The 19,330-nt window shown below is 32.3% G+C and overlaps 1 protein-coding gene across 4 annotated transcripts in view; it reads right to left on the reverse strand.

The window, feature by feature from the left end:
* Window positions 1-9,758, reverse strand: part of LOC129938445 (uncharacterized) — a 180,540-nt gene extending 170,782 nt beyond the window's left edge. For 2 of the 4 annotated variants that reach the window (XM_056046006.1, XM_056046005.1), the window contains exons 1-2: window positions 9,435-9,758; window positions 6,996-8,250 (exon numbers count right to left, since the gene is read on the reverse strand). The gene's annotated coding sequence lies outside the window, so the exon portion shown is untranslated. The remainder of the gene's footprint in view (window positions 1-6,995; window positions 8,251-9,434) is intronic. The other 2 variants (XM_056046007.1, XM_056046008.1) reach the window with 2 other exon arrangements.
* Between the last annotated feature and the right edge of the window lie 9,572 nt (window positions 9,759-19,330).

Below are 19,330 nucleotides of genomic sequence, written 5' to 3' on the forward strand. Positions count from 1 at the left end.
ATCAAAGAGATCCTAGAACAGTTATGCACCATTTTTGGAAATGTCAAATACTTCTAATACCATACAAACACTGAAATATATAAACGGAACTCTTTCTACTTTTTAAAACACATTATTATAGTCGAAAATTTAGTTCTTCAAGTTTTTTTCTATAGCCATTATTATTGACACTGAGAACACACACATTTTTAACTACATTGTCGTTGCGGTTTCTTACTTATGCAAAGTATTGGAAAAGAAATAATTTCCATACATGGTGATTCATGAACTTTGCTAAATAAGTTGAATGCTTAGATTTTTCTTGTTTTTGTTCTTTTTGAAAAATGCAATCAAATATTTTGACACTCATATTTTATCAAATTTTAAACTTCGTTCTATGCTTACAAACAAATATGAAATGTAAAAATATATCAATATTATATCAATCAAGGACGCAAACATATATTATATAAACATGTTGACAATTTACTTACAATGAAATGCTCACTAATATTTGTTTTCTCAGAAACATATTTTCGTTATTTGAGCAAACTTGAAACAAGGCAGATGAATCTGTTTATTCGTTTTTCAGGGAGTTGCTTGATTTTATTTGTATTTTTTTTTAGTTTTATGATTTTTTTTAAATGTTCAATACCAAGTTTTTCAAAATTGAATAGTTGACAACATTTTTGGGTAAACAATAACAAGTTAATTATTTGCGCTTTTAAATTTTGACAGTTGATAGCCATTGCAATACTTTTGATGAAAATACTGATATTAATAATGAATATATACAAACAAATTTCTAAAAATTGAAAGAAATAAGCTTAACATTATTATGTGGGAACTTTTTGAATAATTATTTTAAATGAAAAAAAAACTTTTATTTAAAATATTTTTGTTGAGTTTATATTTCAAAAACAGATAAATGATTTATGTATGTGAGAAATTTTCACAGCTGGAAATTGTTCAAAATCCAAAAGGTAGTAATAATTTTTTTCCACGAGCAGTGAGAGTTTTGCTTTTCGATTTCAAAAAATAACTTTCTTCACGATATTGAAAGAAAGTAATTTTGTAAGAAAGAGCAAAAATACAATTAGAAAATATTAAAAAAAAAAAACGCTTTCATGTTTATATATTTAATGCTCCAAACATAAACTCTTTAAATACTGCTATTAATATAGGCAGTTTAAGTTTTTCCATTTCTGAGATTGAGTTAGCGTTGTTAAAGCTTAAGGGTGATAAGCGACGTGATACTGACGGAATTTCACCAATCATTTTACGAATGTGTGCGAATGCATTGGCTGTTCCTTTAAAAATTATTTTTAATCGTTCACTTGCAAATGGCGAGTTTCTAAATGTTTAGAAACGTTCAACAATCACACCTATTTACAAATCAGGTGGTAGGCAAGATGTTTCAAACTATCATCCAATTTGTAAAATTGCTACGATTCCCAAATTTTTTGAAAAGTTAGTCTATGGCAAATTAACTCCTTCTCTTAAAGCATCATTGCTTCACCATACCAACATGGTTTTGTAGCTGGTGTTGAATGCATTTGAGAAAGGTTATCAGTATGATGTTGTCTATACTGACTTTTCTAAAGCTTTTGACAGAGTCAATCATGATGCTTTACTCAGAAGATAAATAAAATAGGTTTTCACTCAAACTTTTTAAAATGGCTAAATTCATACTCAAGGGATCGTATTCAGTACGTTCGTATAAATAGCATTATTTCTGCACCGGTATATGTGTCCCGCAAGGAAGCCATGTTGGTCCTCTTCTTTTTTTGTTGTTTATAAACGACATTCCTGATATGTTTTTAAATTCAAAGTGCTTGGTGTACTTAAGGTACTTCGTTGTTTAAAATCTAAACATGATTGTTTTCTTCTGCAACAAGATCTTTATGTTTTATCGGACTGGTGTTTAGCAAACTGTTTACATTTGAACATTTCCAAATGCCAAAGCTTAACGTTTTCTCGAAACCAGCGTCCAATTAATTTTATCTATAAAATCAATCATATGCCATTGTCAGTTATAACCTTTAAGAAAGATCTTGGTGTAATTTTTGATAAAAAAAAACTTGACTTTGTAAAGCATACAGATTTTTTAGTTGCTAAAGGCAGTTTAATGTTAGGTTTCATATTGCGAAACTCAAAGGAGTTTTCCGATCCACTCACCTTAAAATGTTTATATTTTGCGTTTGTAAAGTCTAATCTTGACTACTGCAGTGTAATCTGGAATCCTTAATATTTTCTTCATTCATTTAGAATCGAAAAGATCCAAAAACGATTTACGAGAGTTGTAGTGCAAAGACTTCAATGGGACATAGATTTTCCTACCTATGAAACGAGGTGTAAACTACTCGGTATTTTGCCTCTTAACATTCGTAGAAAGTATACAGAGGTTATGTTCATTCGTAACATAGTAGCAAATCAATTGATTGTTCACAAATTTAAGGCCTAATTGGGATTAATGTTCCTGCGAAATTGCTTCGAAACCAACCATTTTTTAATATTCCATGTCATAGAACTGTGTATGCTTCCAATGAACCAATATCCAGGTGTTTAAGAGAAACAAATACTGTTTGCAACATGATTGAATTCAATGTTAGTAGATATTTATTTAAATCAAATTTATTGTTAATTCTAAATAACTTTGCTGGTGGTAATGTTTAAAATTTTAAATTGTATGTATTATATTATCTAGTATCTGATGAATAAACTAAACTAAGATATTATCGTCAAAATTGATACTAAATCTTACTTAAACATTATTCAAAACAATAAGAATTGAAAGGAATTAAAAATTAGAAGATATACATATTATCCTTTTATTTTTTTTTATTTTTATTTTGAGACTTTTAGTCCAAAGTGTTTCGCTCAGACACAAAAGTTAGACTCACCATTTAGATACGGCCCAATTAGAATTAGAAACAAATTTTAGAAATTCCAACTTCCAGTATTTTATAGAAAGTAAGAATATACAAACAAAAATCAAGATTTAACACCAATACACATCGGTATCTCCTCTGTGTTTAAACTGTAAAGAGTTTGGGAAAAATATATCGAGTGGATTTTTTCAAAAAGATTATCTAACGTTAACAACACAATTTCGCATGAACACATTTTGAAGTCAATGCCTTCATTTATTCTCCAGATTTCCGAATCGATTGTGTGGTAGTTTTTGAAGATTCTTATTTTTTTATAAAAAGAAACTGACAATAGGTTCTAAAAATTTTACCAGTTGACAAACATTTTATTTTACGTTGCATAGAATTATTTTATTTTTATTTATTATTTATAATTTTGCCAAATCTTCATTTCGACAAATTGAACCATGAACAATAACTTCCTATGCCAAGTTAAAAAAAGACTTCAATTGTCATAAATTAAACCATTTTTATCAACATTTTTGAAGTCATTTAGGAAAATACAATTTTATACAAAAAATTGTTCCTTTGGCTTAACTTATATTTTAAAAATTTTTCTATTGCAGGATTATTTTCTAAAAGTCGTAAAAGCCATGCTTCATATTTCTTATATCCATTATTATTGTTATTGAGAATACACAAATATTTAATTAAATTGACGCTTAAATCATTTTAAATCAAAGTATTGAACAAAAGAATATATTTGCCATATATGATGACTACGAACTTTGCAAAATAAGTAAAAGCATAAGTTGTTCTTATTTATGTTCTCTTTTAAAAAATGCAATAGAATATTTAGACATTGGCATATTTTTGCACTCCAGCGAATACTTTCTTTTTATACTTTGAACAAACTTCTTGTGAAAATATATCAAAATTATATTGATCAAGGACACATATGTACATAATGTATGTATATCTAAACACATAGACAATTTACTTAAAATAAAATGTTCATAAATATTTGTTTTTCTCAGAAACATATTTTTGTTATTTAGCAAACAAGGCAGAAGAAACCGTCTGCTATTCGTCTATTTTAACAATTTTTGGTTTTAGCAGTTCAATTGATTATGTTCAGGGTTTTTTGAATTGTTTATGCTTAAAAATGACAGCATTTTCAGATAAACAATAACAAAGTAGTTAATTATTTAAATTTTCAAATTTTGACAGTTGACAGCTATAACAATATACGTTTGATGAAAACACGGCTATTAATAATAAATAATTTACAAACAAAGTTCTTCAAATTTTTGAAAACAAGCTATAAATTATATTTCTGGGAACTTTTGAATGATTGCGAACTATAAATCAGGAACAAATTTTGAATGAAAAAAACTTTTATTTTCAATATTTTTATATTTCTATAAATCTAAATTTTAAAAACAGATGAATAAATAATGTGAAGAAGTTCCCCAAACAAAAATTATTCAAAATCCAAAAAAAAGGAAATAATTATTTTTGTATTTATTTTTTCGGGGAGCAATGTAAGTGTTGCTTAGCGATTTAAAAAAATAAGTTTTTTTTTAATAAAATAATAAAAAAAGTAATTTTGTTTTAGTATATTTAAACATGATTATGAGAAAAAATATATTTTATTTTTGGCCACAGATTTGTTTTTAAAGTTTTGTTTCTTTTAACCGAAAAGTTTAACTGCATGAAATTATGTTTAACATAATTCAAAACATGATATTTTAAATCTAAGAGTTTTGCTTTGATTGTACAAATGTGAAAGCCATACAAGATTTTTTGTATATTCTCCTTGTATTGTTTTACCAGTTATTATCGTCAAAATTGATAAAACAATCTTCAATAATAAATATTTTTCTATAAGAAATAAAAAACTTTAAAAAAAATTCTGCTATAATTAGTAAACATTGGTTTTACTAAAAAAAACAGATATTGAAATCAAACTTATTTTATCATTTAAAAAATATTGTCTCTAACTTTTACAAAAATACAACTGTACAATTTTTTTAAAAAACACGGAAACCTACAAAAATAACAAACAAATGATAAGAAATGGAGTTCGTCTCAAGTATTATGAGAACAATGAAATTTTGTATCTTAGGTACACAAAATGTCGTTATTAATATTTTGGTAAATTTTTAGAAAAGTTGACAGAAAAGGGATTTTAAGTTATCAGAGTGGCTTGTATTCAAGCTTCTTGAGTTTTAAACTAACTTATGAAACGTTATACCCGTAAGGCTGTTATGATAGAAGTGTGACTTTAATATTATTGTTCGCCAACATTATACCAGAGCCTTGGCGCTAACTTTTTACAATTCTTCTAAAAATTATTATAAACTTGCATAGGTACCTGCATTCATAATTAAAATATGTATTTAGGTTACTTAAAAATATCACTTGGATCTAGAATTTTCTCAGCAAAGTTAAATTAAATTAAATTATTTCAGAAACTAATGGTTAATTTCTTGACAAAGTTCTTATCACTAAAACTCGGATTTTTAAAAATTAAAACTCGATTAAGCTTTAACTCATTTCTTCTTAAAGTTCAAAGGCATTAAAACTCTCATTCAGATCTCGGTTTAAGTTAGAACTTCTGTTTATTAGACCCTCAAATTAGAGTTTATTAGAACTCGGTTTAGTAATTTTGTACGTCTTCCAAATGCTTAATTTTAATTGTAATTCCCGTTTTGGACTACATTTTAGACCGCAAGGATATTTAAGTTGCAATAATAAAATTGTTTTGAAAATAAGTAAACATTGACGTTTTGCCAAAAATTCATAGATAGGAACAGCATAATGTGAAATTTTGTGGACGCTGACAGTTTCAGTGTAAAATTTACATTTACATTGAAACCTTTTAAAAAAGTTGATTTTATCGTGCGCTTTATTCAAGTTTTAAATATTTTTCAAATCAAAAGGTGGAAGGGCCACGACTTTTGAGTTGGCACAAATTAACATAAGAACTATTTAAATTTTAACGAGAAATAACATCCAATTTAAAATAGTCCATACTCCCAACACCAACAACATTACCAGAATAAAGTGTAAATAAATCCGTCTGTAGGAGACAAAACGTACTAGAGAAATATTTAAAAATACTTAACTTTTGCCTTTTTGCCGTTCTATCTCGACAAAAATCTATTGGCTGAATCTACTAACACACAATTTCTTGAAACTTTTCAATAAAAAAAAAACATTAATTAACATAAAAGTTTCTATCATTTAAATTGCATACATCATATGATATTCTAAAAGATTGAAGTAGGTACTTTAATACCTAAATTAATGTTTCGAGCTTTCAAGAAACAGTCGAAAAATTAAATCTTAACCAATTTCTTTTGATCTTTATTTAAGTTAAAATGTTCAGTGCAACATGAATATGCGTACATTTATGTGTACATTTATTAAAAAATAATCTTTAACGAAATACACTATGCTACGGAAACATAATTTGTATTTGGAAAAAGTGAGAATATCAAAACCAAATCCTAAATCCAAAGAAGATTGACAGATGTTCTTCATTTTGTTCGTAAAATGTCACAATTTTGAGTCAGAACTAACAACAGCGTGCTATAAAAATAAAAAAATCATGTGAGAACTTAGTTCCATTTATCCGAGATCTAAAATTCCTAGAGCTCATAAATGGATTTAAATCGAGTTCTTCAAATATGATTAGATGCGAAGAAATGCTCGAGTTCTAAATATTTTTAAAATGCAGTTCCAAAGATAAACCGATAATTACTAGATAGAATTTTTAATATTTTTAGTACTTCGTCAAGAAATTGGCAGGAATGTCTTAAAATTTACAAGCTTACCAGAAAACTGAATTAAAGTAAAACAAAATCAAAAATTGTTTTCAAGACGTAGAAAAAAGATTTAAGCCTATCTCCGATGAAAGCAAGAGTTTACTCACAAGCAAATAGTAAAAATGTATGGGAATCTTGTTGAGTCTTAATTCTTACTTGATTCAATCTAACAACCTCACTATCCCTTTTTAATTATTAAAGAAAATGATTTACCTTCTTATTTTCAAAGAGATAAATGGACTGATAGTGTAACCTTCCCAGCCGTCCATATTTTTCTAATTGTAAAATTACCTTAAAACAAACAAAAACTCACCTTAATCGACATTCCATATAAAAGCAATTATCCTACGTACATATATAATAAACAGGTACTATTTGAAGAAAAGTCCATAATAATCAGTACTCCATCCAAAATTCCACAAAAAAGAAAGAATCTTTTTTTTCGAGATAAAAGTACAAACAAACAAACAAGCAAACAAACAAGAAATGGAAAAACAATTTCGTTTTCTTTTCTAAGCAATAGTTAAGTAGGTATTATGGTGTTTCACTTGTCATTAAATTTTCAAGAATAATAAAAAAATGTAAACTTTTTTTTCATTCCATCCAAGGATAGGAGACATTTTTAGAAAACAAAAAATCTTTTCAAACAAACAAACAAACAACCCGCACAAAACACTGCACTTCTCTGAAGCACTTTCGAGTAAAGATAAACACACACAGTCTCTTAGATGTTAAGTAATGTGACTTTGAAAGAAGATTTACCTTTAATCCAACAATAATAATAATAATTGATGTTATAGCAAGCTATGGACTTAAACAACAGCCCCCATAATAACCTTTCGAGACCAGGAACGAAAAAACAAAATAACAATACAAAACGTTCAACTTTTATTTATTCCATGGGAGAGATTACTTTTTATTAAACTTTTTGCCTTTCTCCTCGATTAGGCTATTTTTCTGTTGTGCATATCTATGTACATATATTTTAAATGTCAATTGTTTAGTTTGTTTTTTAAATATCAATTTGTGTTGTCTCAAAATATATACAGCTTAATGTTAGGTATTAAATTCGAACTGATGCAAAACCGCTGATGGTAAGCTGTTTTTTTTCGCGTCTCGCGTCGAAAGAAACTGAAATACACAATTGGATCATAAAATTTTATTGTTATCGTGGGTAAAATTTTACATTTATTTTTTTAAATTTAGCTTCCGTGACTTTAACTATCTTTTGTCACCGTCACAGTCACCTTCACAGTCGGCGTCACAGTCTCCTTCGCATTCACCGTCACCTCCAAAGTAACCGTGAATTATATAAAAGAGGGTGAGTACTGAGTAGGGAGTAGGTACACACAATTCACGAGATGACAAAATCACCTTTTTGACAAAAATGGTAGGTATTTATTTGAGGGTTTTTTAATGATTAGGTAGGTATACACTTTTTTCTAATTTTTGTTTTCATTTTTGAAAACATATTTTTAATTCACACAACAAAAAAGAAACACCACAGGTATAGATGAGGGTACTCTTTATAATCAAATTGGGCTTAATCACATCTCACAAAAAAACTCCTAAAAAAGAAGACAAGATAAATTATATGGATATGTAGATACAAGAGGGATAAAACACGTTTTGATGAATAAATTTATCTTCTAATTGACCAAAGTGAATAGGTATCATCGGAATCAGATTTCATTGTCCGACGACAGTAAAAAAGATACAAAAATAGGTAACATGACACGACACACGACGCGGGACGACACTCACGGTAGGTTAGGTTTTTCTAAATTCTGTTACCGATGATGATATTTTTTTGTCAAGGTATTTATCTAAACTAAAAATAGTGATCAACGAGGATAAGAATCATCAGCAATCCCACACACCTAAAATTGCAACAAATAATTCCCCTGCAGATGTAAAGGTATAACAAAGGGCTTAGAAATTTTATTTTCGTACCACGAAAACCCACTCAAAAACCATCGACAGAAAGTGCAATAAAAAATCCAGAATGAAAACAAAAAGTACAAAATCCAATGACAAACAACATCAAAGCAACAGGATAAATAGCAAAAACGGTAGCCCAAACATTTATATCTCGAAAAAGCATCAAACATCACAGAATCACAGGCATCATCAGCATCCTCCAGTTCCGATCACCATCCATTCTCGATGTCCGTCTTCATCGTTACTTCATTCTGTCCATTGCCATCCTCATGCTATCGTCAGTCGTCATTATCATCCTCATCAACTTGACTTGGCTCAGTAGTAGATAGGAAGAAGAAGAAGAATAATAAGAGATGCACTATCCCCAGTCTAAACATCCCATCATCGCCATCACAAATCCTCGGAGAGCGTATCTCGGTACAAACATCTCCTTCTTGTCATCCTATATAGTATCCAACAAGAGTCAGATAGATGCTGATGGAACCCCAAAGCCAGCAAAAGCCTCCTGAGCTATATCAACAGAGGGAAAACAAGAACTGCTGGGATGGGATGGGACTGGGTCTGGGAGCCCTGACTCTTCTGGAAGTTGTGTTGCATTTTCAAAAACCAAACCAAAAAAAGTATCTACAAAAATCCGAACGATAGATGCCCAAATATGGCACGACTGTGTTTTTGCTATTTTACCAGTTGCTTGTTGTGAATATTTTGTATCTTTATTGCGTATCTTTGTATCTTCTGTTTCTGATGATGATGGTGGGTTCTTTGGGTGAGAAAACAACACTCGTTACGTTTCCATTTGACTTGACTTTACCTAGGCGTTAATTTGGACAACCGAAAAGAAGTCGAAGTTGCACTCTCGTTCGTTTCGTAGTCCCAAGGACCATAATCTAATTCCCGGGATCTCGTATAGAAGGTTTTTCTTTTTTTTAACTTTTTTACCACGAAAACGTATCTGTCGGATTTTTCTTTTTCTTTGGTTCAAACTCAAGAAACAGAGAATAAAACAATAAAAACTGTTTTGTTTTTGTGTGTGTGTTTTTAAGTTTGACTTAGCGATAGAGGGAGCTACAATATTCAACGACAACCGAACATGACGAGCCGTAAAAATCAACTGTTGTCCATGCCTGGGCTCAATTGGTGCGGCACCCCGTCTACTGTATCTTTTTATTATATCTTATTTCTTACACACCGTTGTGTCGTTTTTTGTTTGTTTGTGTTACGTTTACATCGCTGTCGTCGTTACGTTAGCCGTCGTCGTTTATTCTCTGGATTTGGTCGGTCGGTTGGTTGGTTCGAGTTGGATCGGGTGCATATTCCACCTCTCCTAACAAAGTAATCTCACCTGAGTGCTGAGCTGAGTGCCGAGTGGAGTACCTTGTGCTCGTATCTAGAATCAGTTAGTAGCACCAGCAGCTGGCTATAGTTTTGTATTACCAAAACACAACCAATTCCAAGACTTACATCATGTTCTCTCTCAAGTTGTATATGAAGTTCATACAAGTTCCATTAAAACAACAAGTCTTTTCTTTCCAATCCAATCTTTCCATTAATTTCCATTAGATACAATTCCAAAGCTGCTTTTGCAGACTATGCAACTTTTATTTACTCACTGGAATAAGCTATGGAAGTAATGTTAAAAAGCTTTAATCAGAGCAACTTTCCAATTAACAGCACACTTGTTACATCATTTGGGTTCTTTTGTAGCTGTAGATTAAGATAGATAGATATTCCTACAGAAATATGGAAGCTCCAGAGAGAGAGAGAGAAAGATTTGCAGATTTTAACAAGGCGAGAGTTCTTCTCTTAGCAGCATCCAGTTTCCAGTAAGTTTGTGAGTTGAATAAGTTCTATTTGCTGTTCGGTGGTGTCAGTCACACAAGTTCGAAAAGTTTAGAAGGAAACTTGTAAATACCGTTTTTAAAATAGAAATAGATAGATTTTTTGTTCTTCGTAGGTAGTTAGATACTTTGGTTTTATTCTTGATGAAAGTGTTGCTGAAGGATTACGATAGAGACTTAAAAGAGTAATTTTTAGCATTTTTGTATTTCTGATGTTTTGAATTTTTTCCGATTTTTTTGAGGGGTTAGTCGAGAGATAGTAAATTATGTATGTAGGAAGTTAAAAGTCCACCCAAATAGTTTTGGATCTTGTTTAAAATAGTTACCTATTTGTATTTAATCACGTCATTGTCAAAAGTTTTCAAAACAAAGTTTATTTTTCACACAGATTAAAATTTTATGGTTTCTGACTTTTTACAAAACAACTTCATGCAGGTAGGTTATTTATTTAAATATAGATAGATATTTAATCTTGTTTAAAATCCAGAGCATTATAAGTACTCAACCCCATTTGAAGATTAACCTTAGATAAGGAGAAAGCATTGATAAAACACTTAAGGTTGTAAATTTAGGGAAGAATTGTCGACTTTAACTTGAGAGTCATTAATTTAAAAAAAAAATTATCCCCCTTCATTGTCAATCTTTAAGAAATTAATAATTTTAAAATTGATCAACCTTTGTGGTCTAAAAGAAACAATTTTCTTAAGGTATTTTCTTAGTTACGGGCTGAGTAATAAACTTGAAAGTGTGATATATGCGTACTTCAATTGGGGCCATTTAATTAAGCAAATAAGGTTGGATACTATTTATAATCTTGAACAATTTTAAGTAGCACCTATGTATTTTAAAATCAAGGAGCTCCTAATAACTTTCTTCCACATTCGATAAGTTCAGCAAACTATACCCATTTTTAAGGTGCTGAGATTGAGATCGAGAAAATGTATTGTCTATGACCTAAATTTCAGCAGTGCTGCCAATCTCACTTAAAGGAGCCGCAGGGGACTCCGGCTTTCACTTATGATAAGATCAACGAGCTCTAAGGTTTAAATATAATGAAGCAGCAGGATCGGAAAACTAATGGACCTCAAGAACTTATGAGTAACCTTTTAACAATATTTAATAAGGTAAATAAAAGAGGGATAGATTCTCCAATATTTCACAGAATTTTCTATTCATCTACAAAAAAGAAAATACAGAAGGTCGGGGAAATTATAGGAGCATATCTTTCATTAATTCTTCCTATAAGCACAGATAATAAATTTATTATCTATATAGCAGTACAAAGTCAGCGATATGAAATGGGAAAAAGATGTAAGTTTAATTTCACACATGGACAGGAGTTCGACAAGCATGTACACTAAGTTCTTCGATCATGGCTCTTTTAATAGAAGATCTCGTCCAATGCCTCCCTTATGGTATAGAATTCGACGGAAAAGCTAACAATGTACTGCTGTTTTCTGACAATATTGTGCTACTTGCATAGACTCGTGCATCTTTGCAACTCATGACAAATTATATGAGTGCCTACCACAAACTATGATACTTGAATGTGAATTTAGAAAATTTTAAGTTATGATCAGAGCTAGACTTTTGTTGACCTACAAAACTAAAAAAAGGCAAAACAAAACAATTAAAAAGGCAAAGAAAAGGCATTTAACAAAAAATACTAGAAAAATAAACATAACTACATTTAATTATAGTAGCATTGGACTACCGAGAGTTTTTTAAAGTTCTCAAGAAGCAATCTTTTTCGGTTGTCTCTTAGAAGGGCTAAAAAACTAAAACGCATGGATCCCATATAAAACTTTCCAAATTATTCACTTCAATGTTTCATGGGAGTAAAGAATCCACGTCGCCGTTTATTACAGAATTTATCTGCTCAATCGTTTTTAACCCTGTGTTTGTAAACTTCTTCAAGGCTTTCTCTTCAATGGTCCCTTTTGCTTTTTTTAAATTTTCTTCAATGTCTTAAAAAACAAGCATCACTTCGCCAATTGATGTTCCTTGATGAGAATATTGTTAGCTTAAATAATAAGTAGGTATAGACTCTCAAATATACCTGTTTTTTGTAGGTGTTTGGAAATATGTCTTTTCGGATCGACTAAAAACCCAAAATTGGCACTGACGATTTTTTATGCTAGCAAAATAGTCCGCATAATATGCTGCTGCCTCTAACCAAATACAACAGCGAGTTTAAACCTTGTTTAAATGTAAATTTTAAAAAAAAAACGACTTCAAATTCAGTTTCAAACAAACAAACAAACAGGTTGAGCTGGCAGTGGCAATTCAGTGTCCATAGCAATCCGAGATGGATTCTTTAAAAATACTTTTTCAAGTTCGACACGAAGGAGTCAACTTTTGAGTAGTGATTGCGTATGGTTTTACAAACTCTGTTTGCACCGTGAGCGACGCAAGTAACGTGAACCATTTTTGAGTACAACCCTTGCAGAGTTTTGCCACTTCTTTATATACCTTGCAGCGTCTGTTACGGACAACAAAACCTTTCTCTCTTAAGGTCATCGGGCCACAACAATCGAATCGTCAAAAAGCTGGGTTTTTAACTAAAGCTTCTCAACCGTATGCGAAAACGTTTACATTTCTTTTAATGCTAAACCAATTATTAGATATTTCGTAACAAAATTTAATAAAAATGTTTTTACCAGGCAGAAAAAGGCAACAATGGCGAAGAAAGTAAAAAAATAAAATTCATATATTTGCAGTCACCAGATCTTGAACCATGTTTGTTGAAAGTCGATTTACTCTTCCGTTTGACCAAAACAAAAAAGAACAAAGTTAGTAAAATCCTTTCCTTAATTATGATATTCAGGAATGGAAGAGGGCGAAACTGTAGCTTTTGTTAACAAATACTAGCACCTTGGTGTACTTATGACAAAAAAACTTGACACTGAGCACCACTTGAAGATTACACTTTCAAAGGTTAAAACTGCAATCAGTTAAACAAAAGTTTTTCGAACAAAAATATCAGTTACAGTGCCAAATTTCGTGTCTTTGAAGCGGTTTCAAAATTCGTCATGTATTCGGCTCAAGGGTGTGGCTACAAAGCGTACTAAAAGGTGGATTCATTGGTAACGTTCAACATCAAAAGAATCTTCTATATCCCATTCAACGACCCAAGCTATATAGTCATGCTTGAAACTGAACTTTCACCTCTATTTATAAGCACTTTTAAGCCAAATATAGACTTTATTATTATTAAATATAAACCTTAAAAAAAACATTACTCAAAGTTGGTAAAAATTGAATTTCGATTCAAATATCTTTTCAAAAATTTGAGATTATGGATTCCAACTAATTTTGACTTATAAGAAATATTGTTTTTCACATTCTAAATAATTTTGAGAAAAATCTAATTGACAATTTTTTTACAAAAAAAAATAAAAACCTAAACAAAACAATTAATAAAAGTTGGTAAAAATTGATTTTCGACACAAATACCTTTTCAAAAATTTGAGATATTTCATTGAAACTACTTTCATTGTTTTCAAAACTCAGTAAAATTTTGAGAAAAATCGAATGGACATTTTTTTCAGAAATTAAAAATTTAACAAAAGTTGGTAAAAGTTGATTTTCGACACAGATATATTTTCAAAAATTTGAGATATTTGATTTAAACTACTTTTATGTTTTAAAAATTATTGTTTTCAACATTCAGTTAAATTTTGAGAAAAATCCATTTGACAGTTTTTTTACAAAAAATAAAAACCTAAAGTAAAATTTAACAAAAATTGGTGAAAACTGATTTTCGACTCAAATATCTTTTCAAAAGTTTGAGATTATGGCTTCCAGCTTATTTGAAGTTTTAAAAAATATTGCTTTCAATATTTCAAAAATTTTGAGAAAAATCGAAACTTTTATCTTTTAAATCATATTGTTGTCAATATTCAGTAAAATTTGTACAGTTTTTTTTACAAAAAATAAAAACCTAACAAAAAACAATACTGAAACTTAGTAAAAATTTACTTTCGACTCAAATAGCTTTTCAAAAATTAAAAATATTGTCTTCATACTTTTTTTTATTTAACAGAAAATATTGTTATCTTTTTTATAAAAATCCAACCAAATTTCATAAAATCTAAACTCTACAAAAAATAGTACGCAAATTTTGTAAAAATTTATGTTCAGTTCTTGATATCTCCGAATTATTTTCATTCATCCAATTTGTAAAAATTTAAGAGATGCTACTAAAATTGGTAAACATTTGTTTTGGTTTTTGGACTAAAAATCTATTTAACAAAACTAGATTTTCAAACGAAACTATTTCTTTATATGAAAAATGTTGTTGGTAATTTTAAATTTTTTAAGAATAATATTCAACTCACAACTTTTTTAACCCAACACGTAAACTCAAAAACTTTTAAGCAAGACAAATCGACAGACGGGATGGGAAGTTATCAGTGTAGGTCTCATCACAGCCTCTTTTTTATCTAAAAAAGCGACAGCTTTTGAATCTTTAAGCGTTTTGCTCGCAATCATTTTTTATAGTTTTTTCAATATTCTAGTGTTCGGTCTTTCAAAATTTTAGCAGAAAACTATGATTAACTCGTTTAAAAATATAAATTAAAGTGAAGTTTAAATTTAGCAAATGAAATACTGACCAAAGTTGCAATAAAAGATATTTTGATTTATTGAATTCACTTTTACCTTATTTTTGACTTACATAACAAATTAAAAACGCAGGTGGTAATATTAATAAGTTAAACATAAATGCTATATGTCCATGTGTCAGGTAGACCAATCTCTAATTGAACTTAGCTCTATAGACTATACACAAAAATAGGTGTTCTTTTGAGGTAGGTACAATGTATAGGTACCGAATCATAATTATTTTTATTTCTGCTGCCAACAAATACTCGGCGCAGGCAATCTACGTAAAACATTTTAACGTCTTGTCGTTTATTATAAAAAAAATTATTAAAATAAAGTTAAAATAGGTCCCTGATTTGATCTTTTGCAAGCCGCTTAAGGAGAGAAAAAAACCTTGTCGTGCTCTGCAGAGTTTTGCAAATGCTTTTGTCGAAGTTTGGCACAACCAGCCAGCTCTCTCAAGACACCCATCACCACACAAACAAATACAAAATGTTCCATATGCCGAAGTCAAAATCATATCCTAAATTGGCCATACAATCTATTTCAGGTCTTTAAACAAAATGGAAAAAGGGAACTAATCCACCTTTTCAGCTTGCAGCTAAAAAATAGGTACAACAAAAACTTTTGAAAAGAAGTGAATGTTCATCTTACAGCAAGAAATTCAAATGGGTTAAATTCATAAGGTATATAGCTTTATATAGGTGTTAACACAACAACACCAGCTCTATGAGGATTTTCGGATAAAGTATCTTTAGTTTGAGTTTAAAGAATACAATTCACATTTTGGTGCCCGTACCGGGCGCTGCGCTGCTCTGTGGTCGGCAGACTTATGTAATCAACGAAGCTTATAGTTAGGTGTGGTTTTTTTTGTAGGTTGGTACCATGGACCGCTCGCTAGTGTCACGATGAATAGATTTCCCGCCATTTGATTGAAAATTGAAAGCAGTTCAACAACAACTGCCTTCTGTTTTTCCAGAGTGTTAGGTTGATTATATGCATTAAGGAGAACGTTCAACCGGTTCGGTTAAACTTTTTGTTACTTTATTTCCTTTGAAATCCTTGTGGAAGTAAGTTTTGATAGGTCACTTATTGGTCATGTGGTATAAAAGGCAAAAGCTCACAAAAAAAAAAATAATTTGAAGAAATATAGTACCCGTAGAATGATATTTAGTGCTTTGGACTGTAATGCCAGAGGTCTTGGGTTCGATTACTGCCTGTGCCATCTAAAGTTTTTTTTAACGGGTACTGCGTCTTGCGAGGAATTGACAGGTCTTCCAAGAGTTATTCTTGTCATGAAAAGTGCTTTCTCAAATTAGCCGCTCTGATTCGACTTTAAACTGTAGGTCCCTTCCATCCCTGATAACATAACTCGCACACAATAATGGTTGAGAATTTTAAGTCGCTAGGCCCTAGTCTAACTATTTCTGTGTGCGAGTAATGTTTGGTACCAGCCACGAACCGAAGCCTGTAAGGACGATCAGGGAAACATCGTAGTAGAACCGCAGTCAAATCAAATCAAATGGGGTGGCGCAACAGTCCGTTGTGAACCAGGGCCTAGTGACTTACAACTCTCAACCATTCCTGTGTGCGAGTACTGTTGTCAGGAATGGAAGGGACCTACAATTTAAGGCCGAATCCGAACGGCTAATTTGAGAAAGCACTTTTTCATGACAAGAATTACTCTTGAAGGAATTGTCAATTCCTCGCAAGAGGCAGTACCCGCGAAAATTAATTTTTTAAATTAAGGTGGCACAGGCAGGGATTGAACCCAAAACCCCTTGCATGACAGTCCAACGCACTAACCATCATGCCACGGGTACTACAACCGCAGTCGGTGCTGAGAATATGGAAAGATCACTTCTCCAAATTATATAACGGCGATGACGAACCAAATTCCGCTGTAAGGAAGATAGAACCACTCAACCTCGGCGACGCAGATCAACAATTCCGCCTACCCGACCTTGACGAAGTGAAGATAGCTATATCTCAACTTAAGTCAAACAAAGCTGCTGGAACTAACGGCATCGCTGCCGAACTATTCAAACCAGCAGGCGATGACTTGGTACGGAGCATGCACCAACTCATCTGCAAAATATGGTCGAAAGAAAGCATGCCCAATGAGTGGAATCTCAGCATAGTGTGCCCTCTACATAAGAAAGGAAACCCTCTAAACTGCGCCAACTACAGAGGCATCAGTCTCCTTAACATTGCGTATAGATCCTCTGTGCCGTATTATGTGCACGTCTGAAGCCATTCGTCAGCAACCTGATTGGTCGTTATCAATGTGCTTCAGACCAGGAAAGTCCACTGTCGACCAAATATTCACACTACGGCAGATCTTGGAAAAAACCCAGGAGCTTCAAATCGATACCCACCACCTCTTTATCGATTTTAAAGCCGCGTATGACAGCATCTATAAGGAAGAGCTCTACCGAGCAATGTCTAGTTTTGGCATCCCTGCCAAACTTATCCGTTTGTACAGAATGACGATGGAGAATGCACGCTGCTCTATCAAGGTCGGAAAAGATCTTAACGATGCATTTGATGTCAAAAAAGGTTTTAGACAAGGCGATGCACTGTCATGCAACTTCTTCAACATCGTTCTGGAAAGAATTGTGCAAAACTCAACCGTCAACACTAGAGGCACAATCTTCCAAAGGTCCATCCAATTACTCGGATACGCAGACGATATTGACATAATTGGAAGATCAAAGCGTGATGTCAGTGGAGCGTTTTTGAGCATTGCGGGCAAGACCAAGTATATGCTGTCATCAAAAAAGGACACTGAACGACGACGTCTTGGACAAAACGTCACCATGGACAGCTATAACTTTGAGGTAGTTAAGGACTTTGTCTACCTAGGCACCGCTATTAATGCAGACAACGACACCGGCGCTGAAATCAAACGAAGAATAACTCATGGAAATCGCTGCTTCGTTGGACTTAGAAGGCAATTGAGAAGTAAAGTCCTCTCTCGAGCATGTAAAATCACCATCTATAAGACACTCATCATCCCTGTTCTCATTTATGGCGCTGAGGCCGGGACCCTGTCAAAGAAAGATGAGAGCGTCTTAGGATGCTTCGAGAGAAAAATTCTTCGGGTGATTTTTGGTCCCGTACGCATAGATGGAGAATAGAAGAGAAGATATAACGACGAACTGTACGGGCTGTACAGCGACAATTACCTGGCTAACAGAATTAAAGTCCAACGGCTTAGATGGCTAGGTCATGTAGAGCGGATGGACATCAACGCTCCAGCCCGGAAGGTCTTCGAATCCAATCCCAAGGGACGGCGCAGTAGAGGAAGACTGCGACTCAGTTGGCGCACTCAGGTGGGAGAGGACTTCAACCAACTTGGCGTGCGAAACTGGAAACAGCTAGCTAGGGACCGAGCTGGCTGGAGACGCTTGTTGGTTGAGGCCCAAGTCCACCCCGGACTGTGGCGCCACCTTAAGTAAGAGTAATGTTGTCATACAGTTTTAAGCCGAATTCGAACGGCAAATTCCAAAAATCACTTTTCATGACAAGCCTTACTCTTGAAAAATTTGTCAAGGATTAACCTTTTACCTTTGGCATGACAGTCCTTACCATCACGCCACGGATACTGCGATTTTTATTACTTACATTGAAGAAAATTCGCTTAGTGTTTATGAAAGATGTTTATTGAAGAAGTGCCTTTAAATTTAGAATTTAAGTTCGTCAAAAAAAATGTCCCTATAATTCTTTTCAAAGTTACTAAGAGTTTGTGACGTGCTTTTTACTTTCTAGTCTTCGTATTTTCATCGGCATGGCCAGGGTCTCACACAAGAAACGTTATAAGAATATCCTCAAGCGGCAAGGATGAGACGTTGCACAGGTTGTCGAAAAAGTTTTGTTCAAGTATCAACATTCTTCTTTTGACAAGGTTTGGGCAATATATCAAAATAGGGCTAGCTACAGGAATGTCTGTGCAGTTGGTGAAGTCCTCATGGCAGTTGTTGTACCTACGCACGCTAAACTCTGAATCCTAATCATATGTCAAAAAAATTGGATTTACAATGCCTGTGTGTGGTTTTGGGGGCTTAAACTCCACCTTCCTTCAAAAATTCTGCTTCAGGTATAAAAGGCAACTAAAGCTTTTCTTACTTGGAAAAGTTTTTAAGTCCTTATTGGAAAACCCTTTATTAGACTTCGGTAGTATGTCTTCGGTTCATTGGGTAGATTTATCTAGCCCAACGCGGTAACCTTCTTGCTAGATTTTGACAGCAAGCAAAGTAGAAAC

The sequence above is a fragment of the Eupeodes corollae genome, chromosome 1 (genome assembly GCF_945859685.1).
Source record: "Eupeodes corollae chromosome 1, idEupCoro1.1, whole genome shotgun sequence".
NCBI lineage: Eukaryota > Metazoa > Arthropoda > Insecta > Diptera > Syrphidae > Eupeodes > Eupeodes corollae.